Below are 22788 nucleotides of genomic sequence, written 5' to 3' on the forward strand. Positions count from 1 at the left end.
CTTTTTCTTTTAGTTATTTTAGTTAAGCGTCATTAAAAAAAATAAAAGGCTTTTGCATAATAAAAACTAGAATGGTCCTAACGATCTAAACAAATCATAAAAAGTCCAAAAATAAACAAAACCCAAGAGAAGTCTAGAATGTCCATAATAAACAAAACAAATTAAGTCCATAGTACTTAAACTAAAATCATGAAACTCGAGTTCCAGAGTCATCGTCTAATCCTAAGTCGAAGGATCACCTTAAATAAAGCAAACAAGGTGTGAGATTTGAGCCTAGTGTGCTATTTGACCCATAATTTAAGTGCAATTAAATATAATCATCAGGTTATCTTATAGCATATCAAAACTCAAATCGAAGTATAACTTATCATATCATAACAAAACGTAACATGTCACATCATGCCATATCGTAACATAACATAGCATATCAAATCATATCATGACCTACCCCCATCCGCTATACACCATCTCCGTCCAGCCAATCACACCATATAGGACTACAAGAGTCCATCCATCCAATCTCACCACTATGTGGCGATGTGACACTCATATAGTTGCAGCTGAGCTGCCATACATAAATTTGCGGACTAGCCGCTATAATTGTAGTATAACTTCCGTATAACACTTCATCATATCATATCCCATCCCAAAACACATGCGTAACATAGTCATATATCATACTTACATGTATCATATATCATATGGCATGTGTACACACATACTTTCATATAAATCATAACATAGCATATGGTTTTAATTGTAACATATCCTATTTAATACACCTCCTAAGCTTGTCCATATATTGTTACACACCAAATCTCATGCTTTTTCAACCCCAAACGAAGCCTATGAACCCAAATATCGATACAATCCTTCCGAATGGGATAAGAGAATTCCTACTATTATTTAGTATTCTACTACTCTTTTTTTCTTAATTGAAGAAATAATTGGAAAATAAAACAGCAAGTACAAAAATGAGTAATAACCCCCAGTAGAGACTGGTACGATTCAATTCAACATTTTGTTCGTTCGGGTTTGATTGTGTCATAGCTCTATAATTAATTCGAATTAGGTTTATCGTTATATGAACTGCATTGCTGATATTGACCCCAAAAAAGAAACGGTAGGTATAGCTAGTCCGTGAACAGCCAACCATCGCACTGTAAAAATTGGATAGGTTCAATCTATGGTCATTGGATCGAGTCACTTAATTGGCCCCAAAAATTGACAAAAAAGCTAGCCCGTGTGGTCCACACGATCTGTAAAATTTCACACGGAGCAGACAGCCAAGCCACACGGCTTGTATAACACACACAACCGTATGGCGCTGGGCAATTTCAAAAACAACCCCTATTTAGGTTTTTTCTCGAGTTTCAGACGATAAATTGGGTTAGTTTCACACACATGATTGATGAATTAATCGCCCGCTCAAAAGGAACTCACAAACCTATACATGTTTATCAAAACATAACGATTAACAATCTCGATCTTATACAAAAAATTCACTTCCTTAAGGGAAACAGTCCCAAAACCCCTATTTAGGAACACTTACCACACAATAATAGCAACCCAAGTTATTTACAAGATTAGCTCGCTGGAGGCTCGTCTAACGTCGTTCGCCCTTTTCCTAATAAAAAAGATAACACTATTAAACTTAACAATTTCCACAACACTCTATATCATAAACCAAAATCCAACGCAACCTCATCCTTTAACACCAAACGAATCAAGATTACTTACCCCGAACTTACTTACTCAGAAAATTAGCAATGCCACGACATCACGTATGAATGATGGACAAAAATCAAGAGCAAAGACTAAGCAAATCGAAAAAAGAATCAAGAAAAGGAAAGGAAGTAGAGTAAAGAAAGCGTGGAAAATGAGAAGTGAATAAACAAAACAAAGAACAAACATAAGGTGCACAAATTGGATGGCTAGAATGAAACAACAGATTTATGGATTTTCCCAAAATTTTGTAAAAATAAAAATAAATGGAAATACCCAAACTAACTTATCCACATCCTAAATATTTGCTAAAGTGATTCAAATTTCCAATACAAGGGTGACTTGAGACCTAAAGCATATTTTTAAGGTACTTAACCAACACATCACATCAAATTACTTGACAAACATAAAAATTCAATAAAATCTAAAAGAAAACAATTGGGGTGTTAAAAAACCATAATTAACTTAAAAAATTTAAAATTTAAATAGAATAAAAATATATAATAAATTGAATAAAAATTAAAAAAATTCAAACTAAAATAAATTAAAATAAAACTATTTTCGACAAAGTAGAACATTTAACTTTCTCAAACAACAAAAAATAAAGTTTAATTCAAAAATAAATACTAATAAAATTACAAAATAATTTAATATTCTTCTTTTTTAAAGTACGCCGATTAGTATTAAAAATGGGCCTAAAAAGCAATGTAAAGTGTAAGGCCCTAAAAATAGGTCTAGTAGTTTCGGGTAAGTTTACTAAGCTCCAAGTAAAAAATTAGGAGTTAATCGGGGTTATTAGTAATTTTTCTCTTAGTTTAGTTAGCTTAATTCCATTTTAAAAAAATTGAAATAATATTCCAGAAAATAAAAATATTTTTAGAAAAATTAATTTTATAGTGTTAAATAATATTTGGCTAAAATAAATATTTTTGGTGGCTTTATGGCAAATATTTCGGATGGTTTTATGGTAATTTAATTTAAAATATTAACTACATAGGTCCATTTTGCAAAACAAGGGAAACGTCTGAGTGGTTTTATAGAAAATTACCCATATTTTTGGAATTTTTGAGGGAAATGATTACTTTGGGAAACAAGGGAATTATGAGAGTGGCCTGATGACAATTTCCCCAATTTTTGAAAATCATGCGAGGGTTCTTTAGCTTAAAAACACTGCAATCCCCTCACTTCACACACAATTTAAACCTAATTTCTAAGCGTTCTCTCTCTCTCTCTCTCTCTCTCTCTCTCTTTAAAAATTTTCGAAGCCTACATATCAAAGATTAGATCTCATTTTTTATTTTCTCCAAATTCTCTCAAAATTCTCCAGAAAAGATTTTCAAAGTTAGGAAAAAACTCATCCAAGTTCTTCAAAGATCTTGATCCAATCTTCAATATTGATGATTCTAGATCAATTGAAGGTAATTTATCAACTCTAAATTTATTTTAAAGTTATTTTTAATCATTATTTTTATTTAAATGATTAAAAGAGTTTTTCAAATCTTGATCTCCTCTCTTGAACATGAAATTCATCAATGGTGAATTCATGGTTTTGAGTTGGAATCCAAGTTTAAATGGATATCTAAGCTCAAATAATGTTTATTAAGAGGTTTTTTTCTAATCAAAAAACAAAATATTAAACTCAATTGATTGATCAATTTTGACAAATCTGTTTTTAACTAAGAACATGAGTTGAATTTCCGAAAAATTATGAAACGGTTTGTTTGATGAAATTTATGCTTAAGTCTTGTGTTGATAGATTATAAATGATTTTTAGAAATGGTTTTTGGTGTAGAGAAGGCCATTTAGGGGCTGAAATTTGTGTTTCGACTATACCATGAGTTTCCGATAAGGTAGATTAGAAAGGCGTTTTAGATCCATGTAGTTCATGATTTTTTTTATTTTCTTGTTGTTAATGATATCTTGTAGCATGTATTTTATCTCTGTTTAATCTCTACAGCGAGGAGAGGCCATTGTTAATCATAATCGAGGTCCAAACACAACTACTTGAACACTTTGGCTTGAGAAGCAAAGTGTGAAAGTGGGCGATTTTTAAAGGCAATTGGTAAACATGCCTATTTACATTCTAAATTGAGGTTTTAAGTTGTGTTTCTAATGATTCAATTGTATCTCAAATGGTTTAGATTATTAAAATTTATTTTAATTTTATATAAGCATATTTGAAAAATGATTTATGGAAATTGTGAATTGTGTGTTTGGTATGATTTATTTGGATTGTATTGAATAATAATTGGAGCATAGATTACTGTATATTAGAGCACTTAATGATGGTCTTATGATTGGTTTTAGATCCATGGACAAAGACACTTATTGTGCTTATATATGTTGGTACTAAAATTGCTAAGTGACTTGATTTAAATTAAATTTTTATATCATGAATTAAGTGCTTAAATATAATTTTTTATGCCCTATATGATTGGTTATATTAACAACATTGCATAGTGGTTCCACTGGATATAGATGGCATGCCATAGGATTAGTGAGCACTCACCACTATATGTGTTATTTGTGAGCATATGGCTCTAAGATTATTGATTTTGTTGGAGTGGATAAGAGAGTGTTGAGCCTTTTTCTCCACTCAATTATTGGCAATTTCAAGTTGATATAAGGGAGTGTGTGGCTATGTCCCACTCAATCGGAGTATTGTATTAGATATTTGGGAGATCGGAGATTCGTTTATCCAATGCATGATCACATGCTTATATTTTGCCATAGATGTCATTTGCCAATATAAGTGTTTATTTTTTTAATTAAATTATGTTTCCATATGCTATAATAAATGTGATTTTTACTCTTGGAATAACATATGGAATTATGATGTTATGATGTTGTATTGTTGCTGGAAATTTCAGTCAATTGAATGTTATAATTGAGCATGAAAATATAATTGAAACTAGGACTCATATGCTTGAAATTTGATACATGATTTACCTTGGTTTAAGTATGTTTTTGGTGTGATTTACTTATTGAATTTATGGCCACTCACTGAGCTTTTTCAGCTTACACCCTCACAACTTTGTGCTGAGGTTTCTTTTTCTGACTTTGGGGAGTTGAGGAGCAAGGGCAAGGCTGATCCAAGTTTAAGGGTATTTGGTAGTATAGATTAAGGACTCTTCTTTAGAAACATTACAGGGCATTGTGACACTCAATTGGGATGATTTGATATACTTGTAATGGACATTTGAAACTTTTATTTGGTTTTTAATTTTGAGGTGTTATACTTGTGTTTTTAATGATATGTTGCTAAGTGATATCATGGTGATTGAAAACATGGTGAGTGAACCATGAATTTTTCACTAATACATTCTAATTGTAACTTGTCAAAGAGTGGATAGCTTTGTGGCTAAGGTAAGTCCATTGTATGATTTAATTGTTGTTTGTTAAGCATGATTTTGAATGTTTAAATTATGAATACATGTTGTTTATTAGTTGTAATTAGATTAATTAAAATTGTATATATATTATTAAAGTAATAAAACTTAGCTAATATAACCTTAATTAGTAAATGGATTAAGGAAAAATGGTTAATTAAAATGAATTTAGGGGTTTCCCAAAATTGATTAAAAGGAAGTTGGTAATCATTTAAAATTAAAATCGAGATCGTTTAGTTTTAAGTGGTAAATGACTAAAATACCTTTAGGGTTAAATCCTTAAAAATAGTTTTAAAATGGTTCACAAATCACTTCCACGATAAGATTAGATAGTTATTAGTTAGAGTTGACGTGTTATAAGGTTGGGGTGTGCTTTGGGGTGATTTTGTGCTGCAGAGTCACTTCAGTGGCTAATGTCTCGCTTCAAATTCGGGTCAGTCTGTTTCGATCGGGTTTGGGGTCTGTAATAGCCCGATTTTTAGTGGTGACAGAATAGTGGTTTAGGACCACAAAATTCTATCGTGTTGACTCGTAAATATTATTTTTATAATATTTATAGAGTCATTAAAGTCGTATTAAAATTTGATTAAGAAAGTTTAATGTTTAGATAGTTAATTGAATAAAAATGACTAATTTGTAAAAGGTACAAAAGTTAGTAATTATTACAATTTGGTGATCAAATTGATTAGTTAATAGTTGAGGAAGGAATTAAGTAACAATTAAACTATAATTAATGTGTGGGACGACAATTAGAATTAAAAATGATAGAAAATTTAATGTTAATGGCATAATTGTAAATAAATGGGAATTAAAATAAAACAAATTAGAAGAAATAAGCTTTTCTTCTTCAATTCTTCTTTATCTATTGCCGAAACACCATAGAAAGTAGCATGAAAAATCAGCTAAGCATAGAAGCCTTGCATGTAAGTGAAATTCTTTCTTGTTTCTTGTAATTTTTATGTTTTTGAGATCATTGAAACTAAGTCTGGCTAGCATGTACCTTCGTTTTTTAATCTGTTAAAAATTTTAGAAGTTTCCATTGATGAACCTTAAATGTTTTTAATGATAATTGTGGATTTCAAGTTTTGGTTGTGTTGTTTGATGAATTTGTGAAGTGATTTTTGTTAGAATTTGAATTAGGGATTAAATTGTGAAAATGTCAAAATTTTAGAGTTTTATAGTGAAATTGATGCTTAGTAGGGACTGTATAAGGGCCTAGTATATTCGACTATAACTTTAACTTGAGAGAAATAATTAATTTGATGATTTTCGGGTTAAGGGACTAAATTTCAAAAATTATAAAAGTTTGGGGTAATTGTGTAAATTTGAAAAAAGGGTATTAACTGTAAAATGGATTGGAATGTGAAATGTAAGCTAATAGTTGAGAAATTTTATATTTTAGGTCAAGATCCTGTAGATACTCGTAGAAAAGGAAAAATTATGGAATAGTCCCTGAACTTATGTAACTACGACAATTCAGTCCAAGTAAATTCGTACGATTTAAAATTTAACATCTATATAAAGTGTTGAATTGTATAGCATGGTACAATGTATATATTCAATTGTTGATAATGAATGATTATTTGAGATACGTTATTGAATTTGATGTTCGGATTGGATTGAACGCGGGATAGAGTATAATCATGATATGGTGTGTTATGGGGGATTAGAGTGGAGAGGGTTATGGAGTGAATTATATATATTACCCGAGTAAAACGAGGTTCAGCTTTTATTACGAACTCTCATGTTATACTATCTTTTTGGTGTGTTTCGGTTGGACTAGCTCTTATGAGCATTGGTGTGTTTTGATTGGACTAGCTCTTATGAGCATTGTTGTGTTTTGGAGGGATTGGCCCGTGTGAGCATCTGGTGTGTTTTGGTTTGACTGACGATGTACTCTTATCCGTAAGTTGTTCTTCGAATTGAAAATCTCAGTGAGGTAATTGTTTATTGAATTTGATAGATTTGCTATATATTTGAGTATTGAATTGAACGTGTATAATTTATCGGTTGAGATTGTGGATGACAGGAAACTTTCATGGTTGAATGGTTATTATTTGAATTGTTGTCTTTATTTCGATAAGATTTATCATTTTAATACGTCAAACTTACTAAGATCCATTGAGCTTACTTGTATTATTTAATGTTCTTGTAGATACTCGGAAGGTTGGACGATCGGACCGGCACTCAAGTCACACTATCCATCATAATTCGATAGTTTTTGGAACGTTTATTTCAGATTGTATGACATGTAATAGGCTTGAATGTTGCTTGGATATGTAAATAGTTAAGTATGATCTTGAATGTATTAGTTATCTTGGTTGATACTCCTTTTTGGTAATTTTTGTGCCATATTAGTACGTGTTAATGTGGCTATGTTTTAATGCTTGTTTAAATGATTATAAGGGTATATGATAAATTGGTTTCAATATGACCAAGAAATGGTATGTTTTGAAATGGTATTAAACTAGATGTGTATGATTTAAATGTGGTTAAGTATCCATGTTTATGTTTGCTTGAATGTTTGAAATTGAGGTGCCTTGTATGACATATTGGTTGAATAATCTTAGATTATTGAATTGGTCATTTCATGTAGGTTTTGGTCATGTTTTGATGCCTCGATTTGTACCAAAGGTCTTTAGGTGGTTGCATGATTTGGTGTTAAGAATGGCTTTATTTTAGGCAAATTTATGTCCACACGGCCTGAAACACGGGCGTGTGACTCAACCGTGTGTGACACATAGCTTGGAAACATGGTCATGTGTCCCCTATAGGTTCCATTGGTTGCAAGTCAGGTTTTTACTCAGTCTAACACACGACCTGGCACATGTGTGTGTGAGGCTATTTCGAGAGTTACACAGTCTGGCACACGGGTGTGTGGCTTGGCCATGTGACCCAACTCAGAGAGTTACACAGGTAAGGACACGAGCTGGGATAGGGCCGTGTGTCTCTATTTCGATTGTTACATGGCCTGAGACACGGACATGTGTTTCAGCTGTGTGACCCTTATAGTTTAAATTTTCTAACTTTTTCTTAAACTTTCCAAATGTTTTCAATTTAGTCCCAGATTGTTTCTAAAGTATATTTAGGGCCTCGTGGGCTCGATTAAGGGATGTTACGAATGTAATTGGATGTAATTAGATTATGTTTACTCTTTTGTATGAATTGAATGATTTAATCTTTCGTTTGTACAGTAATACTCTGTAACCCTATTTCGGCGACGAATATGGGTTAGGGGTGTTACAGTGTCACATAAAGAAAGTCTAAATACAAACACCAAATGAAAAAAACACAACAACAAATTAAAAAAAAGAAGCATGAAAGAAATAACAAAATCTAGAAGCTTCAGGCATAACTCTTTAGATGCCACAAAACCGAAATAGTAACAAAATCATCCCTTGTTTCTAAATGAATAGAGAAAACAATTGGAAGGGGACTAAGGTAAACTTGTTTCAGATAAAAAAATGTCCCCAATCCACGAGCAGAAAAGAGAGTCAGATGACTACGGCAGCTGTTAAAATTGGTGGTCAGAATCTGCCAGTTCTTTAGCTTTCATCGGCGCGTCTTCAACCCAGAAATGATCCTCAAGCCTCTTCATGCCTTCCTATACCAATACATATGCAACGGAGTTACCTTCATGCGCATTATACTCAAAACAAAAATTTGAGAAATTTCTTTCCAATACCCTTACATCCCAAGTAACTAGTCGCATCTCTGAATAGTCCTCCTCTTGGAATGCTATATTTTTTATGGTAATCTTTGAATTACTTTCCATTATTACTTGCATGAAACCCATCTCTAAGGCAAACTAAATTCCATGGGGTATTGCAGTCGCTTTTTCCATTACAATTAATATGGCAAGGTTATGTACTCAAAACCCTGAACCCATTATGTGACCCTTTTCATTTCTTATAATAAATCCTGAAGTTGCTACCTGTTTTGTAGCCAAAAACCCAGCATCAACGTTTACTTTTACCCAACTCGGTGGGGGCAGGTTTCTACAAATCATCTCTCTTGGTATAGGATATTTTAGGTTCACTGATAAGTCTCGGTATTCTCTTCCATAGCCTCTGATGAAGGTAATTACTTCTTCCATAGTTTGCTCTCTTTTATCATATAGCAGTTTATTTTAGGCAAACCAGAGGGCCCAGATTGTAATAGCCATTTCCTATTTCTTCTTACTTGCTATGTTTAAAAAAGTTCATTATAACCAATCAATAAAACTTGAATCTGCAATTAAAAGTGACCATTAGTAATGAAGCTTTGCCTAAATTTTTTTAGTAAACATACAGTCACAAGCAGCATGAACATTTGAATCACTGTAATCATGACAATGCAAACAACAATTATCCATTATAATTCGTCGAAAATGTAAATTCTGGAATGTTGGAATGAAATTTGAAACAAATTTCCACACCAATTTTTTTTCTTTTTGATGGGAAATTTAATCTCTAGATCTTCTTATATACGTTCGCTCCATGTCATTTACGTTTGAAGGCTTCATAAGTGCTTTATACCCACTTTTAACAGAGTAGATACCAAAATTTTCCCCAAACCAAACTAATTTATCAGATTGACTGGTTAACAGTATAGGAATACTTACGATTTTCCTTGCTTCTTCATCCAAGAAAGTTATAAAAATTAGAGCATGATTCCAACTACTTAGATCGGATAATCTTATATCATTAATTTGATCCAATCCAGTTATTGGGCTTGTAGTGATCCTCACTTGATTTTAACCCAGTAAATAATAATACTTCCAAATCGGGACTAATTGTCCCAATCCAACCCTCTATCGGAGCCCAGATTCTTGCAGAGCTTTTGACCACCAAATACTTCTCCAAACGAGAGATGGGTTTGAACCCAATGGTGCCTCCATAAAGTTTGAGTCATGATAATACTTAGTACGAATAAGCCTTGTCATTAAAAAATAGGATTCTCTATTAATCCCCACCCTTACTTGGCTAACAATGCAATGTTAAATTCTGATAAGTCTCGGAAGCCCATGCCCCTATCAATTTTTGCAACACATAGGGATTTCCAAGAGCATCATTGCAACCCCGTCTTTCCTACTTTTTTCTGCCACCAAAACCTTATCATAGCTTCCTGTTCCTTGCACAATGAGCTGGGTAAAAGAAAGTAAGACATCGTACACAATGGGATTCCTTGTAGAATTGCTTTGATAAAGACATTTTTACCCCCTATGGAAAGCATCCGTACACCATAACTAGCAACCCTTTTGCTCATTTTCTCCTTAATTTCTTTGAACGCCAATTTTTTGTCCCTACCCACAATTGATGGTAGTCCAAGGTATCTCTCGAGATTATTGCTTGCATTAACACCCAAAATTTGACATGCATTCGCCCTGTTTTCTTGACTCAAATTGGAACTGAAGAAAGATCCTGATTTGTCGAAATTTATTAACTGCCCCGAACTATTAGCATAGATCGTCAATATATCTTTAAGAGCCCTAACCCCTTCCATTTTGACCTCATCGAAAATCAGACTATCATCCATAAACAGTAAATGAGTGATGCGTGGGGGCAAGTCTGTTCACCCGAACACCCTTCAGCGCACCCCTTGTAAAGGTTAAACGTAAAAGAGCCGATAGACCTTTGCTGCATATGATAAACAAGTAGGGACTAAGTGGATCGCCCTGTCTAAGCCCACGAGTTGAAGTAAACCTTTCACCTATCTCATTATTTAAAACAACAAAATAAGAGACTATTTCAATACATCTCATTATTTTATGAATCAACCCTTCTGAAAACCCCATTCTTCTAAGCCTAATCTTGAGAAAAGGCCATTCCACTCTATCATACACTTTGCTTATGTCGAGTTTCAAAGTGAAAGAATCCAGTTTCCCCAATCTTCTCTTTGTCATCAAATGAAGGATTTCATAGGCAACCAATATATTATCAAATATGAGTCTACTAGGCACAAATGCACTTTGCACTTTATCAATGCAATAATGAAGTACATTTTGGAATTTGTTCACTAACATTTTTGCAACAATTTTGTACAAAACATTGCAAAGGCTGTTAGGTTTGAATTGAAACATAGAGCTAGGATTTTTGAACTTTGGGATTAGGAAGATTCCTGTCTAATTAATTTCTAAGATATTGTGGGCTCAATTTAGCACCTCTATACAATATTCTGCAACCTCCTTACACACAGTGTGCCAGAATCTTTGTTAAAACATCGCACCCAAACCATCCTCACCCGATGCCTTCAAAGGGCTCATATTTTTAAGGGCCAGACATATCTCTTCATATGTAAACGGCCTTGTAAGATCATCATTCATTGACAAAGTAATGCAAGGCTCAACTCTTTTAAGAATTGCATCAGCATTATCAACACCAATTGATGAAAGCAGGGAGTCAAAATAATTGGGGGCAAACAAAAAAAGACCCTTGTTGCTATCATAAACATTCCCGTTTGAGTCCATCAATTTTCCACCGTGTTTCTTCTTCTTCTCTCAAATGCAGCTTTATGGAAAAAATTCATATTTCGATCACCATTCTTCAGCCAATTCGCTCTAGCCCTTTGTTCCCAATAAAGTTCTTTGTCAACCTTCATGCTAAGGGCTAGTTTTCTATCAACAATGTCCCCAAATACTTCATCAGTTAGAGTTAAAGCATTTAACCATTGGAGTTATTTTTCAAGGTTTTTTTTACAATGATCTTTCTCTTTTTATTCTTTCGAACCATTTTTCAAGACCCTCTCCAACCTTTCGTAGCTTCGTTGGAACAGAGCTCGAGCTAGTGGCCAAGAAATTTTTTACCTCCACTTCGCATGTGTCCTCCAAGAGCCAAGCCGCCTCAAAGAAAAAAGCTGCACCCTTGTTTTCGTACTCTCCACATTCAAGTTTAGGAACAGAGGACCGTGATCCAAAAAAAGTGTGACAGATGGTACACTTTATAGTTCAGAAATAAATTCCACCATTCATCGTTAGAAACCTCACGATCCAACCGCTCACGGATGTTATTTGAATTTGTTTCAACCTTCTCCCAAGTAAACTACTTTCCCGAATAACCTAGATCAGAAAGAGAACAATTAGATAACATTTCTTGAAATTTTCACATTTGGCTTTCGCGTCTAACTAAACCTCCCCATTTCTCAAACATATATGTGATCTCATTGAAATCCCCAATAACTACCTAAGGGATTTGTGGGCAATCGTTAAGATAACACAAAAGATTCCAAGAAGCATCCCTTTGACTTTCTTCCGGAGCTCCCAAAAAACTAGTACACCTCAATTTCATTCCATTTGGATCCTCTTCGACCATAATATTCATATGTCTTCGTGAATACTATAACGCCCTAAATAATTTATTTTTGTTTCTGTAAATATCTGACACAAATAAGTATCTGACTCAGTGGTTAAGTGTTCTAGGTGTGTGTGTGAGGTCTTGGGTTCAAGTCTCCATTTTGCCAAAATCTTGTTATTTTAGATCCAAGCCTTATACTGGTTGAATGGGCTTATATAAAATTGTCTATTAAATCATATCAGAATGTGCCTACTAGTTCGAGTGGTAAGGAGTTGGTGTGCTAGGGGTCCTTTGTTCGAACTCCTGCGTTAGCAAGGGTATTAATTTTTTCTTCTAGTGTCTGTTAGAGGTTGGAAGTAACTGAGATTCTGATGTGGTTGTGAGTTAGTGGATAATGGGTTAATGGAAGAAAATAGGGGATATGTTAGATATCTTCTTTTATTTTTTGTTTTCAAATTTTAATTATTTTTTCCCCTTCTTCTAAAATTTAACGTCGGTTTTTGTTTCTTCACTTTTTTGTCAATTTCTCTTTTCTAGTTCTTTCTATATTCATCTCCCTGTTAATTTTGGTGCTTCCGTCTCATTGTTTCCGTACATTTTGGTAAGTGGTAGTAAGGTTTTACTCGAGTTAAGAGAGGGTTTTCTTTTAATGCCATTCTCAAGATGTCCTTTTTGTTAGTTTAATTTTTGAGTTTTGGCAGGAACGAATCATGAAGAACGGGGATCTCCTCTTGCGGAATCATAGTCGAAATCGTTCGGGTGTTAGCGTAAGCGATGAATGATTGAATTGAATTATTGTCAGTTTCGTGGTTTCAGATTAATTGTGATTTAAAAATGATTTTGTGAGTTTGGTTTGTCAATTTTAGAATTTGGTGGTCTCCAGTATGTTCTCGCATCAAAACTGAAACAAGTGTGTCCCCAAAACGTAAAAAGTCAAGCTTCGGTGAAAGCCAAAAGCCATATTGTCAATGCCACACGGGCGTGTGCCTGGCCATGTGGTTGGCCACGTGCTAGACACGATCGTGTGTTAGACGAGGGTAAGACTATGCGTAAGACACGACCGTGTGGTGGGGTGAGTGTGGCCGTATGGGCCACACAGCATAGGCCAAGTTGAACGTGTGCGCTACATAGGCATGTGGGCTTTAGGTAGGTCGTGTGGGCCACACGGTTGAGGCTAATTTGGGCTGTGGGCCCACACGAGCATGTGGATCCATAATGCTAAAATTTTCCCTAGGGTCGCGCAGGTCGTTCCGATTGACTGTGGGCCTACTGAAGGGTCGACAAAGGCTAACGAAACCCTAAAATTTTGTGAACTGATAGACTGCAGCAAGTATGACATTGTTATGCATGTCTGATTATTATGTTAAATATATGTTTGATATCTGTATATGAGTATGTAAGCATGATATTTCCGTATCTGTAATTTGTAATTCTGTTTGGGGTGGGAACTGTATATGTGGAGGAAGTGTTCTGTATGGCGACCTTCGCCCATATTCTGGCAGCTTGGTTGCATATTATCTAATATGGGTCATAATGGCACAATATGGTGTGTAAGGATGGGTGGGTGTTTTTAACTCACATGGTGTGATGGGATAGTCGGAGTTGGTGTGTAGAGGATGGGGGAAGGATTCTATATATCTGTTCAGCATATCTGATTCTGTTATCTGTATCTGTAAAGGACTTAGGTCTGAATCTGAATCTGCTTGTATATGTGAATTCTGTATGAATAGCATGTTTATTTATGTTGGGTTACACACTGAGTTTACGAAAACTCACTTCTGTCTGTTTTTTCTGTTTAGGTAATCCACGAATTTAGGCAGATCGGTGTGACAGAGCCTCACGATGACCACGAGTTCATAACTATTTAAGATTATGATCTTTTATTTATTTAATTAAGGATTATTTTTTAGGATGGTTGGCTAAAACATGGTTTTTAATAAAATAATGGTTTTCTAAAAATACGAACGAGATTTCTAAATATAACGAATTCTAAGACTTCCGCTACAAATTATGTTTTAACAATTAATTGATTAAATAACGTTTTTAGTAATAGTTTTTAATGAATAATGGTTACAAAGCTTTAATGAAATAACCCTATTTTTAAAACCTTCCTTTGTGAAATCTTCTGATTCGGTCATAACGTATAGGTTAGGTGTTACATTTAATGGTATCAGAGCCAGGTTGTAAAACTCGGGATGTGAATTTTGGGTTTCAAAAAGAACTGATTTTCAGATAATTTGGATAATTTGATAAAGTGTGTGGTACACTGGGTCTCCGGCATCGATCCTGTAAGTACTGCTAAACTTAGATAGAAATTTCTAGAAACATTATAGTTAGTACTTTCTGAAATAGTATTGATTTAGTTAAAAACTAAAACCTCTAAAACATTTATGAACTTCTGACAATTTAAGCATAAGATATCTGCTAATAAATACTGAAACTAATTTATAAAATTTTATAACAAACAAATTTGAATTCACGATGAGTACTCGTGAAACTCATGGTCGTGGTATTCGTCGGCGCAGTAGAGGCTGTAGGCGAACTCGAGCTGAGTCTTCCTCTCTAGGTAGTATGCAAAACTTAGACACGAGTAAGACACTGGTTTCACCTGCAACTGAGGCTGGGTCTCAGAGCCGTTCGGCTGGGGACGACACACTGTCTGAAGCCATGTTGAGACTGTTGGAGAGGGTCGTTGGACCCCATTCAGGATCTAAGGGCCGTGGATCAATAACTGAAAGACTCCGGTCCAATGGAGCTAAGCTGTTTAGGAGTGTCACTAGAGTCGCACCCACTGTGGTCGAGTATTAGTTGGAGGCCACCGAGAGGATCATGAACGATATCGATTGTACACCTGAGCAAAAACTTAAGGGTGTAGTCTCTTTGCTTCACGACGAGGTATATCATTGGTAGTTATTGGTTGAGGAGGGTACTCAGCCGAACCGTTTAAACTGGGATTTCTTTAAAACTTCTTTTTAGGAGAAGTATGTGGGGGCAAGCTATGTAGATGCTCGTAGGCGTGAGTTCATGAATCTCACGCAAGGTGATAGATCTGTGGCCGAATATGAGGCTAGGTGCCTAAGGCTGAGCCACTATGTTCGAGGCATGGTGGGGTCTGAGTATGAGAAATGTGTTTACTTTGAGGAAGGTCTGAGGAAAGTTTGAGGGTTTTGATAGCTCCGTAGAGGGAGCATGAGTTTGTTGTTCTAATGGATAAGGGGAAAACCGCTAAAGAGGTTAAGTGCATGGAGCGCCAAAATAGGAACCAAGAAAGAGGAAAGAATAAGAGGGTTTAGAGCCCTCTAGTTCTGTTCAGAGGCCTAAGAAATGGGTCAAACCTGATGAGCCGGTTAGAGTGGGGGTTTCTATTGCTTCTATTTGGATTCAGCCATGTGGTGATTGTGGTAGGCGCTATCCGGGCGAGTGTTGGAAGAGGTTAGGGGCTTGTCTGAGGTGTGGATCTTTGGAGCATCGTACTAGAGAGTCTCCACAGCGGGCTGATCAGATGCAAGCTTCAGGACCGGGTTCTGTATAGCCTCAGAGGGCAGTTCAACAGCCACCTAGGGACCGAAGATAGAGAGCACTGGGCAGAGGTGCTAGTTAGACTGAGACGAGGTAGCTAGCACTAGTTTATGTTGCTAGACATCAATAGGACAGAGACGGCCCTAATGTGATTATAGGTACGTTCTTTATTTTTGATGTTCCTTATACTGCTCTGATAGATATAGGTTCTACACATTCTTATGTAGCTAGTACTGTTTCCAAAAATTTTGGAATTTCTGTGGAGTGGACTTCTAGTGAGATTACCGTACTGAGTCCGTGGGGGCAGTCTGTTCAAGTAAGTAGACTTTATAGGAATGTTTTGTTAGAAGCGCAAGGGGTTGTATTTTTGGAAATTTTGATGGAGCTTCCGTTTGGGGAGTTCAACTTAATTCTAGGTATGAATTGGATGATTGAGCACTGAGTTAGTTTGGATTTGTAACAGCCCAGTTTAGACCCTAGTTGGATAGTGGTTTCGGGACCACAGAATCGAGTCAAAAAAAATTTTAATATTATTTTCTGTGCTTATAATATGTGAATTGATATGTGTGAAATTTTCGTGATTTAATTTATCCATTTGTGTGCTTAGTTAGTAAAAAAAGGGCTAAATTGCATAAAGAGTAAAAATGACATTCTCATTTTTAAAGTGCTAATTTGTTATGATTTGAATTATGGGAAGTCCTTAAAGTGTTATTATACCATTATAAGGTTAGTGGATATTTATGTCCATGAGTTAGGTGACTTATATTATGAATTTAAGGCTAAAATAGTAAATATAAAATAATTATTAATTAAATTAAATAAAACATATAATGGCTATGCAAATGGCTTCATTTTTGCCAAAACTTGAGAAAGAATAGAGAACTTTGAAGCTTTCTATTTTCGGCACTTTGAAGATTAAATTAGGTATGTATTTTACTTTTTTGATAATTTTTATGTTTTTGAGATAGTTGCATTGTAAATTACCTAGCTCATGTTTTAATTTTTAAAATTGATGATGATTTTCTGATGTGCCATTGAAGAGAGCTTGTTGTTTTTGTTGTTAGATATTGGAAAATAAATCTATGTTGTTAGATTTTCATGTTTTAATTAGTAATTTTCATAAAAATGTGTATTAAGGACTAAATTGAGAAAAATGTAAATTGAGGAGTTAAAATGTGAAATTAATGAAAGAATTGGGCTGCTAGGGACCTATGGTAAATTTGGCCTAACATGGGTTGTTGAAATTTTAAGTAATTTGTGTTTTGTGAAATAGGGACTAAATTGTGAAAATATAAAATGTTAGGGGCTAAAATGAAATTTGCCCATTTAAGTGTTTTTGGAATAAATTTGGATGAAATTTGTTATTAAATAGCCAAATTTGAATTTATATAGATCAAGAACCAAAGAAATCGGAATTAGATCGAGGAAAGTCGAAAGTAGTCGAGTAGTCGCTTCCATCTATTCGTTTTCGTCTGAGGTAAGTTTGTAAGCGAATAAATGATATTAGATTAATTATGTTTAATTATATATAGCGAAATGGAATTGTATCAATGTATACTACATTGTTGAATTGAATTTGGCATGGAAAATTAGTTACGACCTTATTTCAATTGAATTACGACATCTGAAAGCCCTAACGAATCATAAGAATTCCGATATACGATTTCGTGTAAGACCATGTATGGGACATTGGCATCAATTTGAGATTTACGTGTAAGACCATGTCTGGGACATTGGCATCGTATATGATTTACGTGTAAGACCCTGTGTGGGACAGTGGCATCTATATTTGATTACATGTAAGACCTCGTCTGGGACGATGGCATTGTACAAGCTGTTGAGCTACCAGAGTATCCTTATTGATTCCGAATGGTTCAACTGACAATGTTAAATTAAGATTGAATGTGAAATTGAGTTAAATGGCTCAGGTACATGCAAAATTAAATGTTCATGAAAATAGGTAAGTATAATACCTGAGATGTTGACATGAATTATACATGTTAAAGGTGTGACTATTATGTGCATGAATTTTTTCATATTCAGTCATATTGATATAATTATGATAATGTTCATTTGATAACTTATTTGCTTATTACTTACTAAGCAATTAAAGCTTACTCTGTGTATGTTTGTTTGTCGTTTTATAGATTTTTGGAAAGCTTGCTACGAACTCAGGGACCGTCAAGGAAGTCTGTCACACTATCGACCTCTATCTCGATATTTTAAAAGCTAGAAATTTTGAACATATGGCATGTATAGGCTAGTATTTGTTTTGGTTGATCTTGAAAACTGTAGATATTTAGCCATGCGAAAATGGTTTAATTTTGATATTAATGTTATGCATATTCGGTCATGGTAATAATTTATTATAGAAGTATATTTCATGATATAAATATTTGATATTTGGTTGTATAGTTTGGTAATAATGTTAAAGTTTGTGATTATATGGCTAGAACTTGATACTATTATGAAAGTAGGTTATTTATATATATATATGATTAAGATGTTAGTTACAAACTGGTATGGAGAATTGATGGGTAGATTAAAATGTTGGTTTGATAGTTAGCTAATTTTTGGAAATATGAGTTGTGGAACAAACATTGAATGGTGGATAGTTGTATAATTTAGTTTAGTAATGAAGTAATGATATATATATTTGTTGAAATTTGATTATGTAAGTTCGGTTGTCAAATGCAAGAATGGACATTTTCTATGTTTGTTGGATTGATGGTTTTGTTTTGGTGTTATAAATTGAGGAAATTTTTATTAGAAATAATTTTGAGGGTTTGTATTTGATGTGTACGTAAATTCGGATATTCATTAGTGAAGGTAAATGTATATGCTAGTATTGTAATCACTTAAGGTTAAATTACTATGATTAGGTTTGTGAAGATAAAAATGTGCACAGGTTGTGTTTAAGTAATTAGTTATTTAAGTTCGAATTAGGGTGGCAAGTTAGGTGATATATTTTAAGCATAGTAATTAGCATGCCAATTAGGTAAATTTTAAATTAGTATTTAAGCTCAAAATGATTCAATTTGATATGGTCATAGATACATAAATTTATGATAAGAGCAGTTGTATAATTGGTTGTGACATGATGCTTGACGATATGTACATATATAAATAAATTTATATGTATAGTATGTCGTGTGAATCATTGTATTTAATTAATGTTTTAGCCGAATAGTTCATGAAATGAATGGCTAAGTATATGTGGGTTGGCTTAGTGAATGAATTTGCAAGTTGAGTATACTATGATTTGAACTATGCTTAATTATTTTAAATTAATTGAGTAAAATGCGCACATGACTTTGATGTTTAAAATTTTATGGTTTACCATTTAGTCTAGTTGTTTATGCCGAATGTGTATGGGTTTATAAGCCGTGTGATATGTTTGATATTCAGTTTATGAAATGTATGTTTGTGATATGCTCGTTATATGTTTTGTAAATTTATAAGCTTGGAAACAAATTTTTAATATACAAATGATACGAATATAGTAGTATTAAGCTTCAATATTTGAATAGCATCAATATATTGATGTGATTTATTTTCAAAGCATAAAATAAAATGAATGCCTATTTTGAGTTGTGTTCTGTTCGGTAATGCCTTGTAATCCTATTTCGGTGACAAACATGGGTTAGGGGTGTTACATTTAATTGGTATCAGAGCTACAGTTTAGTCGGTTCTAGGACTAACGTAGCGCGTGCGAGTCTAGCTATACATGTCATATTTTAATACTACAATAGTGTGATGATTGCTGACATTTAAATTGTGTTTTCATATAGTAAATGGATCCCGATCAAGCTGTAGCAGATGATGTGGAAAGTAATGCACCTGCTCCCGTTCAAGGGGCAGTGCAAACTGATTCTAGGCCTATTTCGAGTAGCCATGAGGGAGTGACTAAACAAGCCTTCTTCCAAATGATGAACGATTGGTTCATAGAGTTTGTACAAATGAATCCGGCTACTCAACAACCTTCACCCCCATCTAAACCCCCTTGGACTTCTATTGTACCTCCCGTTATGAATTTGATTATGATGAATAAGCCTTCCGTGGATAAAATCCAAAAATATGGGGTCGTAGAGTTCAGGGCCGCTAACGATGATGATACTGAAAGAGCCGAGTTTTGGGTCGAGAATACCATTCGAGTGTTCGATGAAATGTCTTGTACTCCCGATGAATGTGTTAAATATGTCGTTTCTTTACTGAGAGATGCAACCTATCAATGGTCGAAAACTCTGATTTCTATTGTTCTGAAAGAACAAATTACCTGGGATTTCTTTCAATCTGAATTCTAAAAAAAATACATCAGTCAGAGATTTATTGATCAAAAGCAAAAGGAGTTTCTTGAGCTTAAATTGGGTCGTATGTCTGTTACAGAATATGAGCGTGAATTTTTTCGACTGAGTCGGTATACGCGAGAATGTGTATCCATAGAAGAAATAATGTGCAAAAGATTCGAAGATGGTTTAAATAAAGATATCCTTCTGTTAGTCAGGATTTTAGAGGTCAAAGAGTTTGTTGTGCTTGTTGATTGAGCATGTAAAGTTGAAGAACTCGGTAAATAGAAGAGAAAAGCCGAATCAGAAGTTAGAGATGCAAGAAAGAGATTCTCAAGTAAATCATTTCAATCTACAAAAAATAAATTTCAAGATAATTATAGTCGTTCAAAGGCTAATGTAGGACATTTGAACAGAGATCGTGCTAGATCACATTTGAGCTTTAAAGCTCCTGTTTCTTCAGTTGCAAGTGTTGGAAATGTTCACTCGGATCGACCTGAGTGCAAGCATTGTGGTAAAAGACATCTAGGAAGTTGTAGATTGAATGATCGAGTTTGCTTTAGATGTGGATCATTAGAAATTTTATCCGTGATTGTCCTAAGTTGGCTGAACAGAATAAAGTAAAGAACATGAGACCGAGTAATGTTGTAACTAGAGGGTGACCACCAAAGGTGCCAAAAATGTGAGTTGGAGTCAGAGAATGACCAAAGATACAGCTGTAAGGTCCGAGGCCAGAGCACCTGCTCAAGCATATGCTATTCACACTCGCGAAGAAGCGTCATCTCCAAACGTCATTACCGGTACTTTCCTTCTTTATGATACTACTTTTGCTGCATTGATTGATCCTGGATCGACTCATTCTTATGTATGTGAGACTTTAGTACCCAGTAAGACTTTGCCTGTAGACTCTACTGAGTTTGTAATTAGAGTATCGAACCCCTTAGGCCGGTGTGTCTTAGTTGATATGGTGTGTAAGAATTGTTCGTTGATGATTTGAGATTCATGTTTTTCGGCTAATTTGATGTTGTTGTCATTCTATGAATTTGATATAATTCTGGGTTTGGATTGACTAACTTTGCATGATGCTATTGTGAATTGCAAACACAAAACTATTGATTTGAGATGCAAGAATGATGAGATAATCCGAATTGAGTCCAATGATCTGAACGAGTTTCCAACAGTGATATCTACAATGAAAGCTCTGAATTATGTGAAAAAGGGATGCGAAGCCTATTTTGCTTATGTCATTGATTCGAATGTGACAGATAAGAAATTAGAATTAGTGTCTGTTGTTTGTGAGCTTTCGGATGTGTTTTCAGACGAGTTACCAGGTTTGCCGCCGATTTGAGAGGTTAGTTTGGTATTGAATTAGTACTTGGGACAGCTCCGATTTTGATAGCTTCGTATAGAATGGCTCCAACCGAATTGAAAGAATTAAAGCCTCAGTTGCAAGAATTGACAGATAGAGGGTTCGCTAGACCTAGTTTCTCACCTTGGGGTGCTCCGGTTCTGTTTGTGAGAAAGAAAGATGGTACGATGAGAATGTGTATTGATTATCGTCAGTTGAACAAAGTGGCCATAAAGAACAAATATCCTCTGCCTAGAATTGACGATTTGTTCGATCAATTGAAAGGTGCTACTGTGTTTTCGAAGATAGATCTGAGATCGGGTTACTATCAGTTACGAGTTAAAAACTCCGATGTCCCAAAAACTATTTTTCGAACGAGGTACGGACACTATAAGTTTCCGGCTATGCCTTTCGGACTTACTAATGCACCTGCGGCCTTCATGGATTTAATGAATCGGATCTTCAGACAGTATTTGGACTAATTTGTTGTTGTGTTCATAGATGATATCCTGATTTATTCTCGTGATGAATCCGAGCATGCCGAACATTTGGGAATAGTGCTACAAACTCTGCATGATAAGCAGTTATATGCGAAGTTTAGTAAATGTGAGTTTTGGTTACGAGAATAAGTTTTCTGGGGCATGTTGTATCAGCATCGGGTATTCGGGTTGATCCGAGTAAGATTTCGGTAATATTAGATTAGAAGCATCTGAGAAATGTTTCTGAAGTTTGAAGTTTTCTGGGACTCGTCGGTTATTACAGACGGTTCGTAAAAGGTTTCTCTATGATTGTAACTCCGGTGACGAGGTTACTTCAGAAAGATGTTAAGTTCGAGTGGTCAGAAAAATGCGAGAAAAGTTTTGATCAGCTAAAAGCTTTGTTGACTGAAGCCCCGATATTAGTTCAACCAGAATTAAGTAAAGAATTTGTAATCTTTAGTGATGCATCTTTAAATGTTTGGGCTATATTCTGATGCAGGAAGGCAAAGTGATAGCTTATGCTTCGAGACAGTTAAAGCCACATGAAAAGAATTATCCGACACACGATTTGGAATTGACAGTTATTGTATTTGCATTACAGATTTGGCGCCACTATCTGTTCGATGAGAAATGTCATGTCTATTCTGATCACAAAAGCTTGAAATACCTGATGACTCAGAAAGATTTGAATCTAAGGTAGAGAAGATGGTTAGAACTATTAAAATACTACGAGCTTGTTATTGATTATCATCCGGGAAAATCAAATGTTGT

This window comes from Gossypium hirsutum, chromosome D11 (genome assembly GCF_007990345.1).
Source record: "Gossypium hirsutum isolate 1008001.06 chromosome D11, Gossypium_hirsutum_v2.1, whole genome shotgun sequence".
Lineage (NCBI taxonomy): Eukaryota > Viridiplantae > Streptophyta > Magnoliopsida > Malvales > Malvaceae > Gossypium > Gossypium hirsutum.